The sequence below is a fragment of the Lutra lutra genome, chromosome 3 (genome assembly GCF_902655055.1).
Source record: "Lutra lutra chromosome 3, mLutLut1.2, whole genome shotgun sequence".
In the NCBI taxonomy this organism is placed as follows: Eukaryota; Metazoa; Chordata; class Mammalia; order Carnivora; family Mustelidae; genus Lutra; species Lutra lutra.
The window spans coordinates 124,713,749-124,730,153 of record NC_062280.1 but is presented as its reverse complement, the minus strand read 5'-3'; the positions used below and the strand labels follow the sequence as shown (position 1 = coordinate 124,730,153).

At 45.6% G+C, this 16,405-nt stretch overlaps 1 long non-coding RNA gene and 2 pseudogenes across 1 annotated transcript; 2 read left to right on the top strand and 1 right to left on the bottom strand.

Annotated features, from left to right (window-relative positions):
• Positions 1 to 16,405, top strand: part of LOC125096227 (ral guanine nucleotide dissociation stimulator-like) — a 254,921-nt pseudogene that overhangs the window by 139,679 nt on the left and 98,837 nt on the right.
• On the top strand, positions 1,058 to 2,485 carry LOC125096220 (14-3-3 protein theta-like; annotated as a pseudogene).
• On the bottom strand, positions 4,928 to 6,572 carry LOC125096235 (uncharacterized). Its single transcript, XR_007126108.1, has 2 exons — positions 6,194 to 6,572; positions 4,928 to 5,401 (listed from the first exon to the last, which is right to left on the bottom strand). It is a non-coding gene; the product is annotated as an uncharacterized LOC125096235 (long non-coding RNA).

Sequence of the window (16,405 nt, the reverse complement as noted above, 5' to 3'; positions counted from 1 at the left end):
GGCATGTCTCCACTCTTGGCACCAGACACGCTTCACTGAAATTCTTCAATTCATCATCCCTGGCATCATGACAGCTCTGCAGGCCAGGCTCCGTGGATCTTGTTCACCACTGTAACCCCAGCGTCTAGCACAAGGCCTGGCACATGGTAGGTGCCAATAAATATTTCTCAGTTGAATCAATACATTTCCTACTACTGCCAAGAAACAGCAGAAATAACAGTGGACATTTTTATGACATCTCACTTTGTCAAACACTTATTGGTCCAGAAAGCACTTCACATAAAACATGAATTTTTTGCCTTTAACAAAGGTATAACTATCGCTTTCTAACATCCCAATAATGTTTTTACTTTCTACCTTTCTCTCTCTCATGTGCTTCATGGGGTCCCTGTGGCCTATGAATTGATTTTGAAATATCATTCCCCCCTTTCCTTCTCAATCACTGAAGTCAGAGCAGCTGCTTCCATTCCTATCTGGGTCCCTGCCTCTGTATGAAAGGAGAAATGCCTTCATCTGTTTGCAGCTAGTGGATGAAATGGTTGTTTGGCTCTTTTCTTTTTTCTTTCCTTTTCTTTTCTTTCTTCTTTTCTTTTTTTCTGTTTGGCTTTTCTGTTTTCCTAGCCTTTTGTCATTCTTTCCCCCAATGGAGGTACTTCCTCTGCCAAATGTATAAAAAAATTATTCCACTGTGCACCAAAAGCTCTCCCTTTGTCACCCTTCCTGCCTACCGCTACAACTGGGAGGTCATCTCCAGGGTCCTCTCCCTAGAATATACACATCTAAGCAAAAAAACTGTCCACCAATCTCATGGATTTGGACCCTATGTTAAGAATTACTGCTCCAGGGCCAATGGGGTGGCTCAGTAGGTTAAACATTGGACTCTTGGTTTCTGCTCAGGTCATGATCTTAGGGCTAAGAGATCAAGCCCCATGATGGGCTCTGTGCTGGAGGAAAGCCTGCTTAAGATTCTCTTTCTCGGACTCGCGCCGCGGCCGCGGAGACGTGAAGGCGGTCCTCACGCCTCCTCCCGATCCGGCTCGGTGCTCGCCCTCGCTCTCCTCTCCACGTCCCCATGGAGAAGACGGAGCTGATCCAGAAGGCGAAGCTGGCCGAACAGGCCGAGCACTACGACGACATGGCCACCTGCATGAAGGCCGTGACCAAGCAGGGCGCCGAGCTGTCCAACGAGGAGCGCAACCTGCTCTCGGTGGCCTACAAGAACGTGGTCGGCGGCCGCAGGTCTGCCTGGAGGGTCATCTCGAGCATCGAGCAGAAAACCGACACCTCGGACAAGAAGTTGCAGCTGATTAAGGACTATCGGGAGAAAGCGGAGTCCGAGCTGAGGTCCATCTGCACCACGGTGCTGGAATTGTTGGATAAGTATTTAATAGCCAATGCAACTAATCCAGAGAGTAAGGTCTTCTATCTGAAAATGAAGGGAGATTACTTCCGGTACCTTGCTGAAGTTGCATGTGGTGATGATCGAAAGCAAACGATAGATAATTCCCAAGGAGCTTACCAAGAGGCTTTTGACATAAGCAAGAAAGAGATGCAGCCCACGCTCCCGATCCGCCTGGGGCTGGCTCTTAACTTCTCTGTGTTTTACTATGAGATCCTTAATAACCCAGAGCTTGCCTGCACCCTGGCTTAAACGGCTTTTGATGAGGCCATCGCAGAACTTGACACACTGAATGAAGATTCCTACAAAGACAGCACCCTCATCATGCAGTTGCTTAGAGACAACCTAACATTATGGACATCAGACAGTGCAGGAGAAGAATGTGATGCGGCAGAAGGGGCAGAAAACTAAATGCTTACAGGGTGGTCATCCTTCGTCCCCTCAAGAAACCTTTTTACTCATCTCCATTCCTTATTCCATTTGGATTTCCTATAGCAAAGAACCCACTCATGTGTTTGGAATCAACTGTTTATAGTCTTTTCACACCGCAGCTTTGGGAAAAACTCCATTCCTTGATTTTGTGTTTGTCTTGGCCTTCCTGGTGTGCAGTTACTGCTGTAGAAAAGTATTAATAGCTTCATTTCCTATAAACACAAGTAACTTCCAAACACTTCTCTAGAGGACTAAAAATGTATCTGGTATTGAAGTAATCTGAACCAGTTCTGCAAGTGACTGTGTTTTGTATTACTGTGAAGATATGAAAATGTAGTCATTACAATTTACAGAGTGTTCTGCATAACTTCCTAATTTCTACATTCCCTCCCTCCCTCTTCAGGGGTTTCCTATCCGTAAGCAACTTTTCCATGCTCTTAATGTATTCCTTTTTGGTAGGAATCCAGAAGTATTCGATTGAATGGAAAAGCATTTGGCATTTCTGCGCTGGGGGTCACAAATTAAAATGCCTCCTGTATCATATATGACAGAGGTCCTGTGTATCTGTGACAACAGGAAGTTTCCTTATTCATTCTTCATTTGCTGCTGTTTAAGTTGACAACTTCCCTTCCCAATAAAAATTCACTTACACCTCCAAAAAAAAAAAAAAGATTCTCTTTCTCCCTCTGCCTCTGCTCCACCTTCCCCTTGTTTGCGTACACTCTGTCTCTAAGAAAAGAAAAAAAAAATTCCTGCTCCAGAAGGTGAATAGAAAAAGATTTTTCATACATAACGCTTAGGACAGCCAAAATGAAATGGAGCCAACAACTTGGTTTAGAATTTTAGATCTTTCAGTTGATTTGTTGTGGTTGCTGTCATCATTTTAAATCCTAGAGTTAGCAATGATTTTGAACAGGTTGTCTCCAGCTCAGCGGTATCCTCCAACATCCCAAAGGGTGGGGCAGCCCAGGAAGGGAAGCACTGTCAACTTAGAAGGGAGCATGTTCTCCTGTGTGATCATTTGTGACCGTAAATCTTGTCCATAAACCAATGGCTTGCTTATTCACCTCCCGCAGAGATTTACCATGTATTATGATATGATTGCCACAGACAGACGTGTTTATGGTCCCTGTGATAATGGGAGGGAGCCTGCATGTAACGGCTTCAGGTTGATTCCTTCAGATATTTATTGGGGATCTCTGGGTGAGACACTGTGCCAGCCCCATGTGATGCTGGGGTGTGTCCCACAGAGCCTTCCAGCTGACCACCAGGATGCCTGGGCCAGTGCCATTTTGGTGGTAAAAAATATAAAAACCGAAGTGTGAGATCCCTTCTTGTTTTCAGTAGGATTGCTGAAAAAAAAAAAAAAGACTTTCTGTGGATTTTAATCATGTCATCATATACAAACTTTTTATTAAGCTTCTATTTAGCAATCGGTCAAAGTATGTAAATCTGGAAGAAAGGTAGGGCAGTGTCCTCTGGAGAAAGTTGAAGGACTGGTTTTCTTCTTTCAAAGTTATCTTGAGCATTTAAGAATCTTTGGTGATATTTTGTTGCTGGTTGTTTATTTGCCAAAAAGTGCTGTTTGAATATTATAATTGTACTAAAGTTTACTTAAACACTGTTGTTTCTGTCTAAATTGCTTTGGGGGGAAGATACAGATGTAGTGATCTGAAGGGGCACGTGCACCCAATGCTTATAACAACAATGTCCACAATAGCCAAACTATGGAAAGAGCCCAGATGTCCATTGACAGATGAATAGATAAAGAAGATGTGGTGTGTGTATGTGTGTGTATATATATATATATATATATAATGGAATTATATGTATATAATATACATTATATATATGTAATATGTGTATATATATAATGGAATATTACTCAGCCATCAAAAAGAATGAAGTCTTGCCATTTGCAACAATGTGGTTGGAACAAGGGGTATTATGCTAAACGAAATAAGTCAATCAGAGAAAGACAATTATATGCTCTCACTGATATATGGAATTTAAGAAACAAGGCAGAGGATCATAGAGGAAGAGAAGAAAAAATGAGACAAGACAAAACCAGAGGGGTCGACCAACCATACGGGACTCTTAATCTTAGGAAACAAACTGAGGGTGGCTGGAGGGGAGGTGGGTGGAGGGATGGGGTAACCGGGTGATGGGCATTGGGGAGGGTATGTGATGAAATGAGCACTGGGTATGACATACGACTGATGAATGACAGACCTACACCCTTAAGCAAATAATACATTATAAGTTAAATAATTGAATTTGGATTAAAAAATACATAAACAATATAAATTGCTTTGGGGAGGACGCCAGTAAATGATAAGGTTACATTTCTTGAGCAGCCGCCCGCTCATAGCATGGAGATGGACAAGGCAGGTGTGCCAGTCCACGTGGAGGGATTTCAGGGGTTCAAGGAAGAACCCTACCCCGTGCTTAAATGTACACACTGAGAAACTTAGGTACCTGGGGGGAAAACAATCCCTGGAAGGCTATCTCAGTGCCCTCCAGCCACAGACCTCTAAGAGTCCCCAGAGTTGAACAAGTTGGGTTTATTGCCCATCCCAGCGAGGTCTGGAGGAGTCTGGCTGGAGATACAAACTGGAGAGTTTTGAACACTATTTTTAGGACCTTTAGCTAGCTAAAGGCCACCACCCAGGTCTTTGTACATTTCTTAAGCCTGACACCAGCCTTCTGCGAGCGGGCACTCAGGACTCTCTCTCCGGAGGCAGGGTGCCCTGGGGCGGCGGGAGCCTCCTTTACCTGCGGGCCTGTGGGTGTACCTGGCCCCCAGCCAGAGGTGCGGAGAGGCTGGCCCAGCAACCTTGCCTGCAGCAGAGTCATCCTGAGTCCACCCCAGCCCTCTCTCCCCTCCCCTCCTATCTCCCACGGGAGCACTTCCTTGCTAAATCCTGTCCCCAAATCCTTGTCTCAGGGTCTGCTTCTGGGGAACCGACAGTAAAGTCATTTGACAAGGCTTATTACAAAAAACAACATACGTCTGCCCTTCCCACCTTCACCCCAGGCTCCCTCCAATTTTGTCTTCAGAAGTAAACATTTTATGTTCCTCTTAGCTTTTTTTTCTGGTATGTTCATTTACATCCCTGAATCATATTTTTACAGTGTCATTGGCTTGTCATCCTGGTGGAGTGTTCTGTGGCCTCCCTAGAAAGAACTCTCGGGAGGTACTTAAAAAAATCTTTTGTCTACCCTCCCACTATATTGTTTGGCTGAGTATAGAATTCCAAGTTTGAAATGTTTTCTCTTCAGGATTTTGTGGTTTCATTGCCTTCTTGCCTCTAGCATTGTGCTAGAAAATTCCGAAGACATTTTGACTCCTCATCCTTTGTATATTACGTGTTATCCTTATCTATATCTCTGTATCTCATTTATGAATTGATTTTGTTTTTTCCTCGAGGACTCCAGAAACTTTCAGCATCCTCCTCTTCTCCTTGGTGTCCTGAGATCTCCCAGGGGTAGGCAGTGCTGCGTCTTGGTGTGGTCTGTTTGACCACTGGACCAGGCAGAGTGGGCTCACATGTTCTGGAAACCTGTGTCCTGCAATTGGAAGACTCTGCTTTTTTTTAAGATTTTTTTTTTTTTTTAATTTATCTGATAGAGAGACAGAGAATGAGTACAAGCACAGGGAGCAAGAGAGGGAGAAGCAGGCTCCCTGCTGAGCAGGGAGCACAATGAGGGGCTAGACCCCAAGACCCTGAGATCATGACCTGAGGCAAAGGCAGACACATAACCGACTGAGCCACCCAGGTACCCTTCTCCTTAACTGATTCTTAAATGATGCCCTTCAGTTCCCTTAGGTGCCCACCTTGTCTTGTTTTCTTTCTTTTTTTTTTTTAACAAGATTTTATTTATTTATTTGATAGACAGAGATCTCAAGTAGGGGGAGAGGCAGGCAGAGAGAGAGAAGAGGAAACAGGCTCCCCACTGAGCAGAGAGCCAGATGCGGGGATAAATCCCAGGACCCTGTGATCATGACCTGGGCCGAGGGCAGAGGTTTTCCCACTGAGCCACCCAGGCGCCCCGGTGCCCACATTTTCATTCCTACTTTTTAGTTCTTTGACTTTTTTGCTCTGTTTTCTGGAAGATTTCCCCACCTTTATTTTCGAAGCTATCCACTGAGTTTTCTTAATATTCTACACAACTGTATGTTTTTATATCTTCCACTATCAAGTTTTGAAATTTTTCAAATTTGTTCTCTGGGTTTGTTTAAAACACACACACACACACACACACACACACACACAATGGCATCCTGTTCCTGTTTCATGCATCTGGTATCTTCTCTTCTCTATTTGAGGATATTAACGATCATAGTTCTGAAATCTTCACCTCCTTGCCTAGATTCTGGTTTCTCCACTCTGCTTTCTCCCCTTTGTGTTGAGCCTAGTCTTAGGTTACCGAGTTTCTTCAGCTGCGTGGCGATCCTTGGCGGCCCCCCTCAAATTTCCTTCAAGGCCAGTTTCATCCATGTGCCCATGAGTGCTGACTGAGAGCTGCACCATGTCACTGGGAACCCCGGTGTTTTGAGGACTGTCCTCTCCAGCTGGTCGTGTGTGCCAGGTTTCTGCAAAAGGTAATGCTTCTGGTTCTAGAATCCCAGAAGCTTTGTGGAGGAGGAGACTGGGAATCTCCCTGTTCGTTAGATACATTTTCTCTCTGTCTCCCCTACCCTCCACTGTGCTAGACCCCCATCAATCCAAAAACCTCATGTTTCACCCTCTTCACTGGGAGTAACTCCAAGCTTCTGATGGAAGAGGCAAGGGGAGACTGCACAGCAAGGAGTGGGGGGGGGCTATACGTGCACGGGCACACCAACAGTGTACCTGGGGTCTGACCAGTTCTTAAACAGACTGTCAGTCAGTTCTGTTTCTTCCAGAAGTAGACGTAATGCCCATGTCAGGTTGCCTGGAATTAATTCTAGCTTCCTCTCCACTTCCTAGCTGTGTGGACTTGAGCAAGTTATTTGATTCCTCTGTGCCTCCATTTCCTCATCTGAAAAATGGGGACATTGACAGGCCAAGGTTATTGTGATAAGTACATAAGGACATGAGCGCCCACATGCTGAGGGCTCCTTTGGGCTTCTTAATAAAGATGATGGACTAAAGTATGAGCGTTGACGGCTTGCTTCCGAAACCCTGATAAAAAGACTGAATGGATATGTCCCCAAAAACATATTATCCCAGAAGGACAAAAGAACAAGAGACAAGATTGCAGCAGGAAAATTTTGGAGGCTACAAAGCAGAAATTTGGCTGGTAACTGATTCAGCAGAGTCGAGAAGCTGAAGGAGTTCATACGTGGTAAACACTCAGAACAGTCAAATGCAGTGAAACCATTTTGGAGGCTCTTAGGGTGGGAGAAAAAGACAATGCTGTGGAGATAATGAGATAAATGCCCAGACTTCCTTAAAAAAGGACCAGCAGGAGTTGGTACCATCTAGAAATAGGGAGAGGAAGGAATGGGAATGTGGCTAACATTCCTGACGGAAAGCAAATCTTGAATCACCAAAGTTTGGGGTTCAGGAAAAGGATCATCTTAATACAAAGAGCCAAAGGGAATAAAGTGTATATTAAAAATTGTATGCAGTTTCACCAGCATTGCATGTGGGGGAGAACGTCAGGCAATGCACCCTCGACTGGAGGCTGATGCCCCATGGGTCCAGCATTTGGAAGAAAACCCAGGGCATCAGGGACTTGAGAGAGAGGGAGGGACAAGGGGGCTGAAGTTCACCGGTTCAAGCTGTCTGTCCAGTTTTGATGATACCCCCACCCCAGGGCTTGTCCATGCTTCGCTAACGTGATTTGGTTCTGGAGCCCCTGTTGCTCCCGAGAAGAAACGGTATGGAGCCATCTTGTGGTGGCAAAAGGACACACAGGCTTCCCGTGAAAAACTTTATTGGATTTTCTATGCCATCAGCAGGTGTAAATACATCTGCATACTATTGTACCCTTGATTCCTCCCACACGGTCAGGCAGCATTTTAAAGTGGTCGGCAAATGTTTACAGCTATCTAGATTGTCGGCTAACACATTTACCACAGGTAATTATCTTAACTACCTGATAAAAATGTAATTGGCATGTTGTAATGCTAGCTATTGTCTGAAAGGCTTTGACGGTCACTTTCGTGGGATCCTTGGTTATCTTTATAGGCACATAATCCAATCCAAATTTGATCATTAGTTTGTGATTTGATTAAAGTAAACAGCCAAATTGGGTAATCGTGATCCTGAAAGATTGGTTATTTGCCTCAATTGCGTGGTTTTGATGTTTATGTCGTGGGAAAATAAGAAACTCCCCCGAATGCTGCCACATGCCGGGCGGCCACTGCTCTGTGCTGAGGATAAACCTAATTTGTCCGAGACGGTACAAGGTGTGGAATATCGGTTTGTCTTTTGGAAGCCTCCGTCATTTCGCGGGGGACTTTTATCACATTCCAAACAGCATTGAAACACACTGACCCCTGAGACGGCACAGAGCACGACACCAGGCGTCGGGGACAGGCTTTCAGAGTGCCCACCACCGAACAGCTGCTGTCTGAGCCTGACCGCTGGCAGCTGCAAGTCTTCCCCTGCGCCTCCGGGACCGTTACAACAGCCTGCCTCCAGAGGGAGGGTGTCACCCCAGCGTCAGCTGTGACCGCGGATGTCCGTGTGCTTTTCTGTGTACAAACCTCAGGCCCCACGTAAGCAAACTGGATACTCATTGCGAGAGACATTTTTAAAAATTTGTTTATTTTTAAAGATTGTTTATTTGAGAGAGAGCGCGAGCAGGGGGAGGGGCAAAGGGAGAGGGTGAGAGAGAGAGAGAGAATCCCAAGCAGACTTCCTGCCGAGCTCAGAGCCCTTCGCGGGGCTCGATCTAATGACTCTGAGATCAGGACCTGAGCTGAGACTAAGAGTCGGATTCTTCACTGAGAGAAACCCAGTCGTCCTGAGAGACAATTTTTTTTTTTTTTAAATGTGATGACCAATAAGTTTGTCTCATCTTCTCTATGTGCTTCCTCAGATGGGCAACTTCTCAGCCACTTGCCCAGTACTGGGAAGAGAACTTCTGGGCCGTGTTTAGGAAAGCCAAGTCTCAGGACCACAAACAATGGAGCCATAAGAGCCCCGGCACGGTATAGAAGGTATAGACGTTTCCAGGCATGGAGGAACCGCCCCAAACCAGATGGGGTGTGATCTGCTAGAAATGACTTTGACCATGCTCTTGAAGCCCACTAAGACAGAATTCAATTCGATTTTTAAAAACTAGCAGTTTTCTCCATGTCGTTAGGGCAACCTAGAATGTAATTTCTGCTCAACGATCCTCACCCAGCCCTTACCCCACACCAGCCTGATCTTTGCCCAGCAGACACAGAGGCGCCTGCCTGACCTCAGCCCTTAGCCCACGAGGGCCTCCGAGCCCGATGACTTCCTGCCAAGGCATGCCCGCCTTGCCCATGTGTTAGATCCTGGCTCTGTGGGTCTTATGTTGTTGCCTCATTCTTTCACGACTGCCACGTATCACCCACGTCTGCCCAGGGCGGTGCCAAAGGCCACAAAGGCAATGGGCGACAAGTGCAGAACAGGTGATGGGATCCACGTGGTCACTCCGTGCCGGGCACTGCTCCAAGCCCCGGGAAGACAGCAGTGAGTAAAACAGGCCAAGGTCCTGCTCTCACGAGCTTTGATTCCAGTGGGAAGACGATGAACAAAGAAATTCATCACATTCTAGATGTAGAATCCGAAGCAGGCTGCAAGGTCACCAGGGACTCTGGGGGCTGGAGATGGGAATAAAATCAGAGGCTTCAGTGATGAAAGTGAGTGAGACTCCCCAGCTTTTAATGTCACTGGGCATCAGTGTGTGTGATGAACACCGTCAGTGCGTTTGCAGGTGAGGAGGAGGCTCTGGGAAGTCTGTGCCTTGCTCACATTTTGGGTACTCCAGCGTCAAGTCCAGTGGTTCTCATAAAACCTGCAGCATCTATCCTGCCTGGGGGGCTTGACTGAGAGCGGTCCTGGGCACCACAGGGCTGTTCCCAGCCTCCTGATAACACCCTGCAGGGCTCACCTCCACGCCACAGCCCAGCAGCAGGAGGAAATCAAGGTCATTCGTCCTGCCGAGCTCAAATTACCCTCGGCAAACACAGTTCACTTTATAAAGCAGACAGGATAACCCAGTTAACTTAAGGGGGAGAAGAGAAAGAACTTTACTTATCATTAATGTTTTACTACCTTTCTCCAAAAGTATAACCTTTAACCCCCAAATCAACCCTGGACTGAGGCAGAGGAGGCTGGGCTGCTGGGTCAGTTCCGGGAGCCGTCTGTCGCTGGGCCAACGCTGTTTCCATCAGGAGAACAAATAAACAGAAAGATAAGCTCTTTAAAGCACATGGTGAAGCAGACCCAGGATTTCCCCCGAAGAGATAACCGGCTGCTCGGCCCTCATCTGGATGACGGGGGGGGGGGGCCTGTCTGCCTAAGTGCCTGGCACGGACCTGGGCCTTTGTAGTGACCAGAGCCAGGGAAGCCCGTCCATCCACCTGGAGAAGAAGGTAGCCTGCAGACATTCTGTGACCGACTCCGCCCCAGCCCCAGCTGACTCCCTGAGGACCCGAAATATCTATGGGTCACTTGCTGGCCAGTAACTACCAGCATGGGTCTTCTTTAGCCCAAGGACTCCAAAGCCCGAGTCACGTTTGGTGGACAGAGCATCTGTGCATGAAGGGATGCCACAGAGCTTCCTAGGACATGGGTTGCCGGAGCTTGCCCTTGACGCACAGCTCACGCACGTGCTGAGCAGGGAACAGAGGAGAACTTTCCCAAGTGTAAATGACAGGCACTTCCAGACATTTACATTTTTATAGATGACTGATGCCTGATGATTTGTGACCCAAGCGGTGAGTCATTAGGAGTCAGTGCAATTTATCATTCTCAAACCAAAATGAGCCCGGGACTGGAAGAAACTGACCGTTCCACTTCGGTTCCTTCCTGAGCAGCGTGGTTGGGATTCCTGCATTTCGGGGGGAGGAGCACTTGGTTATCAACCTCTGTCTTGAGTTGGTCATGCTTTGCAATTGCTGGCTTCTCTTGCTTTTAAATTAGAACTCACCGGCTGCTTTCGCTTCTTTATTGTCAGTTCCGTTTGTTGTGGTTGTTTGATTAGCCCTGCTGTGTGCAGTGGTGCAGCATCTGCCTCCACTCCCCCCGTAATTACACGGTAACACATCAATACACGTGTGTTTAAGCATCATCCATGCCCCTATTGCCATATGGAAACTGTTTGAAGTAAGTAGGCCACGATTTTTTGCTTGTCAAAGTGGGTTGCTGTCCAGAAAGTTTCTGGAGCACTCACTGTCCCAGAAGTCTGGAGTGCCATTGCACTGGGTATGTGTGGGCGTGCCAGTCGACATTTAGCAATCAGCGCGCAGGGGTAGTGTGTGTGTGTGTGTGTGTGTGTGTGTGTGTGTGTGTGTGATGTTTCATTTGTAGCTTTATTCGAAATGTTACCGATGTAGTAGATGTCTGACCCACAATGTACAAATAAGACAATATACAGCATTGATTGGAAATTCCACACAGCCATATGACCCTTACAGAATGCTTTAAGTGGATGTTTTGGGGGTTTTTTTAATTATTTTTATTTTTTTATTTTTTATTTTATTTTATTAACATATAATGTTTTATTTGCTTCAGGGGTACAGGTCTGTGAATTATCGGTCCTACAGGATTCATAGCACTCACCTTAGCACATACCCTCTCCAATGTCCATCACCCAACCACCCTACCCTTCCCACCCCTCACCCCTCCAGCAACCATCAGCCCATTTCCTGAGATTAAGAGTCTCTTACGGTTTGTCGCCCTACCTGGTCCCATCTTGTTTTAGTTTTTCCTCCCTTCTCCGCCACAGCCCTCCCACACTGCCTCTCAAATTCCTCATATCAGAAAGATCATATGATAATTCTCTTTCTCGCTTTCAGTGGATTTTGTTGAGTTCTCATATCCGTGGCCAAGCTATAGTTGCAACTGAGGACAAACTGTAGTTCTGACATAAATGTTGGTATTTTTAAGAGTAAGACCAAATAGGATGACAAAGGTGATGTCGAAACTTCAGTCATTTATCAAAGATGTGTGTGACGGCTAAATCAGCTAATGTCTGCAAACCCTGGAAGAATATATTTTCAGTTTTTCAGCTCTTCACAACTGAGCAACTAACACATGACACACTTGTAAGTTTCATCGGCGGTGTCACTGACATTTTTCTCTGTCAGTTTCTTTAAGTCCAGACAATCAACAAAACAATAAACTGAGCTCTGATTTATAACATTTTGCCCACTTTTATGGTGTAAACACTCCCCTCGTGGCAGATTTCAGTTGACTGCCATGACGTCACTGAACGTGGAGGTGGGAATGATGCCCAGTTATACGCCCTCCAAGAGTGTGTCCCCGGACTGGCACAGAAACCCAAAGTCCCTGCAGGACAGGGCAGCTGGGTGGCTCAGTTGGTTAAGCACATGCCTTTGGCTTAGGTCATGATGGGGTGGTGTGTCCTGGGATGGAGCCCCATGTCAGGCTCTCGGCTCAGCAGGGGTTCTGCTTCTCCCTCTCTCTCCCTCCATTCTCTCTCTCACTCTCTCTTAAGTAAATAAATAAAATCATTTTTAAAAAATGAAAAACAAAGACAAAACAAAACAAAAAACCAAAAAAGTACCTATAGAACAGAGTAAATGTAAAATGTAGTAAAAGCGAATTAGGGAATTGATCATCTTTGAGTAGTATTACCTTTGCCTTTCCATAATTTAATGACCAGTAATGGCTCTGTGTAATCACTGGTCTGGGAGATCCTTGTGAGCCGGAACCAGCTGGCTGGGTCCATCACTGAGTGTCTGGCAGGAAGACTACTGTGGCCTAAGAAAAACTAGTTATTTATTCAGACATGGTGATTGTATTTCCCATTCTCACTTCCTTGACTTTATAATTTGGCCAGCAGCTAGGCCTGGGCTCGTCCCCTTCAGCGCCAGCCCCCCACCTGGAGGCCCCGGGCTGCCCGAGATTCTGCAATTCTGCGATTCTGCAGGGGAGCCTGGCGATTCTGCAGGGAGCCTGGCGGGACAGGTCTGAACTTGCAGCCGGAAGCCCAGCCCCCGCCATAAAGAGGAAGTGCTAGGAGCAGTTTGAGAATTAGGAAGAGAGTGCCAGCCAGGGACTAAAAGCCTAGTGCAGCCATAAAAATCTGCCCCGGGTTATGTCTTGAGAAACAAGGTGTTGGCTTTCAAGGTGTTTAATTTTCTCTCCCTTAGAAACTTAACCAAAAACTTCAATTACACAGGCAGATCATAAAACTCAAATTTCAGGGTTGGAGGACATGTCCAGGGGTCTGTATGGATGAAATACATTTTATAATGCTTTATCAGATGTCTAAAAATGCTCTTTTTTAAAAAACCCTTTTTAACCCTCTTTTTTTTTTTTTTAACTTCATTTGTGCGATTATTGGTCAAGTGTGGAATTGTTGGAGTTTTATTTTGCACAGTACCTAATTGTCAGTGATGACAGGTCTCCATGTCTTTCGAGAAGTGTCCATTCGTTTAAAAAGAGAACAAGATGGGACGCCTGGGTGGCTCAGTTGGTTGGACGACTGCCTTCGGCTCAGGTCATGATCCCGGAGTCCCGGGATCGAGTCCCGCATCGGGCTCCCAGCTCCATGGGGAGTCTGCTTCTCCCTCTGACCTTCTCCTCGCTCATGCTCTCTCTCACTGTCTCTCTCTCAAATAAATAAATAAAATCTTTAAAAAAATAAAATAAAATAAAAAAATAAAAAGAGAACAAGACAAAAACATTTCTCCATCTTCCACTCCCTTTTTTTGGTTGAAATGATCCGGGATCCTGCAGATCCCAGGGGAGGCTGTGTCCTTTCCCTCCTCTCATGCAGTACTGTTCTAGACCGGCTCCCAGCTCCCTTGCTACTGTCATTCCAGTAAGGAAGTATCTTAGACTTTAAGACTATTCTCTTCTCAGAAGAACACTCACCTGTGGACTTCTCTGGAAAAGGAGTTCAAATAAACAAATTCCTAGTTTGGAAGCCATCCTAGAGTTCTGAACACAAAAATCTGCTCTTTGAAAGGCACTACAGGAAAAATAAATTTATATACTCATACTAGTAAGTAATTCTGTTCCAGAAGCCCCTTCTACTCAGAACCGATATTTAGTAATAGGGTGAAGAGGACGAAAGATCAACTCTTCTTGAACAAGAAGCCTGAGGAAAGTAGGCAGCCTCATAAATTCCTTTTTCATTAGGGAAATGGCCAGGTTGAACTACCATGATCCAGTTTCCAAGAGACACCTGGAGAAGTAGGAATGCAGGTAGCACTTGCTGAAACACAACCGTCACCCACAGTTTGAATAACTGTGACACTAACATTCAAATGAGCTCTTTTCTCGTGCCCAGATGGCTATTGACATAACTCCTTTAATGAAAAGGTCTTTTGACGACAAAAGTATTTTAGTTTTTGAAGGAGGAAGCATTCCTTGCTGGGCTTAATTGATGAGGTTTCAATGACCCCCTTTTTCTAGTAAATCTAGCTCTCCTCTCCGTCAGGGTCAGGATGCAGGGAGCAGGGGATAGGGAGTGCCTGGTTTTGCCTGCACCCTCAGGAGCTCACTGTGTCCACCCATCTGGGGTCTGCCCTCTTCTGTGTCTCCATCTCCACATCTGTTTTATGGGTATCCTAACCTAGCAGTTACTTCCCTCCTGTTCCTGGAGAGGTTGTAAGCACAGTAAGACAGACCCTGTGAGCAAGCATGCTTCATCTGGAATGTGCTATCACTTCAAGTCCTTCTCTGATTTCCCCCAGCGGCAGCCCAGGGGCTAAGGGGTGGGGTGGGGTTCCACAACTGGCCAAGAATGTAAAACTAGCTATTTGAACCAAGGACTCTTTCATGAATTTATGCAGGTGTCTATTATTGGAGCACAGTTGGTATGTTTGTCTTTAAACCCCAGAAGTCCAAGTTCCCTTCTGGGGCCAGAGGGTAAGGAGGAGAAGGGGATGAAGCTGGAACTCCTTTCTGGGCTGTGGAACGGAGGGAAACAGTCTACTAGCAGCACTTTGGGAGGACTAGCTATGAACCCTAAAACATCATTCATTTAATAAGAAGTTACTGACTTGGAGCACTTGGGTGGCTCAACTGTTAAGCGTCTGCCTTTGGCTCAGGTCATAATCCCAGGGTGCTGGGATTGAACCCCGCATCAGGCTCCCTGCTCATTGGGAAGCCTGTTTCTCCCTCTCCCACTCCCCCTGCTTGTGTTTCCTCTCTCGCTGTGCCTCTCTCTGTCAAATAAATATATAAAATCTTTAAAAAACAAAAACAAAACAAGAAATTACCGACTCAAGAATATGTAATCCAAAGTAGAAAATCCTCTGAACACATGGCCCAAATAATTACAAAGGGTTAAACTAGCTGGAATAAAATTCTTACTGAAATATTCCCATCTGTATTTTGGCCAGATTTCACCTTTGAGGATAAAATCATGCACTATACCAACAACAGCCTTGATTAATAAAAGCACAGAAGAGGGGCGCCTGGGTGGCTCAGTGAGTTAAAGCCTCTGCCTTTGGCTCAGGTCATGATCCTAGGGTCCTGGGATCGGAGCCTCGCATCGGGCTCTCTGCTCAATGGGGAGCCTGCTTCCTCCTCTCTCTCTCTGCCTACTTGTGATCTCTGTCTGTCAAATAAATAAATAAAATCTTAAAAAAAAATAAAAATAAAAGCACAGAAGAAAACTTCAGTGGAAACTGGAAATTCCAAGACTTTTCAGAATTCAGAAATTTGGGAGATGGGAAGTGAACCATCCCCTACAGAAACTGGAATTGAGAGCATTTCCTACGGCATTAACAATGGGTGTAGCTAAGTAGGACTGGGATTCCTGGTCACAAAACCCTTTGCTCTTTTCAAAGACAGATAATCACCCAGACTTCAAGGACCAACACACAACAAAAGTGGAAATTCGATAAATATTTAATAAACATTTTTCATGCTCATGATAACCAGGAGTGTTTTTATATTTGGATCAGTACAGTAAGATGCCTATAGGTTTATATCGGGCATGAGACCACTGGTCTAAGGTCCAAAGAAATATAATACTTCATATCAATGTGTCTGCAATATATACTATTGGGTACTAACACTCTCCCCATGTGGGCATACATCATGCTTTGTACTTCTAGAACACAACCTCACACATTTGAACCTTACAAAAAAGCTAGAAGAAAATGTATGATTCCTAGTTTATAAATAAATAAGTTCACATACAGGAAGTGTTCTCTTTTTTCAAGAGTTTATTTATTTGTTTGAAAGAGAGAGAGTGAGCAAGAGAGAGAGCACAAGTGGTGGGAGGGGCAGAGGCAGAGAGAGAAGCAGCTTCCCTGCTCCGCAGGGAGCCGGACGCGGAACTCGATTCCAGGACATGAGCCGAAGACAGATGCTTAAGAGACTGAGCCACCCAGGTATCCCTGAACAAGTGTATTTCTGATAACAATTCTATCAACAAATCTATTTATTCTAATACATT